General features: G+C 46.6%; 1 pseudogene; it reads left to right on the top strand.

Annotated features, from left to right (window-relative positions):
• Positions 1-500: 500 nt before the first annotated feature.
• LOC134364170 (small nuclear ribonucleoprotein E-like) lies at positions 501-763 on the top strand (annotated as a pseudogene).
• The last annotated feature ends 302 nt before the right edge of the window (positions 764-1,065 follow it).

The following is a 1,065-nucleotide window of genomic DNA, read 5'->3' as shown; positions in this document are numbered from 1 at the left end:
CGTGATGGTTGCACTCGATGTGACTGCACTCAATGCCACAGAATTGTGCTTTTAAAAATAGCTAAAGCAGTAAATGTTATGTTGTGTATATTTTACCACTATAAAAATAAATACATAGATCAACTATTAGGTGTGGGACAGAGAAAAGTGAGAGATGGAGGGCGGTTTTGCATTTTGGATTTGAATAAATGGAGGAAAGCCAAATAGAGAAGTCAGGAGGGTGGCTGACGGGAGGAGGGGGATGAGGGTGGGGACCGACGAGCTTCCTGGGCCATGTGGACTTGAAGCAGGGACTCGGTTGCCATCGCCGGCCCCCAGGCGAGGAGAAACGTGGGAGGGAGGGATTCGCAGAGAGGTGAGGCTGAGGCAGCTTGGGTAGAAGACTGAGCCAGAGGCACAGCGAAGGTGTCTCGCTCATTTATTTTCTATTTGCCTTCTTCTGGGGGAAGCAATAGGCTGTTAGAAGGTTAACTGGAGCATCGTCTTTGTGAGAAGCCACCATGGCGGACCGTGGCCAGGGCCCATTAGTGCTGCCCATCAACCTCATCTTCAGATACTTGCAAAATAGATCCTGGGCTGAGGCGTGGCTCCAGGAGCAAGTGAACATGCACACAGACGGCTGGATCATTGGTTTGGATGAGTATATGACCTTGTAATAGATGATGCAGAAGAGATTCATCCTGAAACAAAGTCAAGAAAACAACTGGGTTGGCCCCTGCTCACGGGAGATAATGTTACTCTGCTGCAAAGCGTTTCCAACTAGAAATGACCAATGAAGTGAAAACTTGTTGAGAAGGCAGCACGGCTCGTGTTTTTAGGCATCCTTTGTTAGGAGTATAGATCTAAAACATTTGTTCATATTGTTTTGATTACCTTTGTGTTATTACCACATGACAAATGCTGTGGGACTGTTTTTATTTTTAAAAAAGGAAGGTTATCTGGGTCGTAATTTGGGGAATATATTTTTAAGGCCACTTTGATGGCAGAACATTTTTTGGTCCCTTCTAAGTGCCAAGGGCTGCCCTGGGAGTGTTTTCCCGCTGTGGATGACTGGCGATGGCTGAG

This window comes from Cynocephalus volans, chromosome 15 (genome assembly GCF_027409185.1).
Source record: "Cynocephalus volans isolate mCynVol1 chromosome 15, mCynVol1.pri, whole genome shotgun sequence".
NCBI lineage: Eukaryota > Metazoa > Chordata > Mammalia > Dermoptera > Cynocephalidae > Cynocephalus > Cynocephalus volans.
Note: the sequence above shows the minus strand (reverse complement) of the source record. Positions and strands in the feature narration are given on the sequence as shown.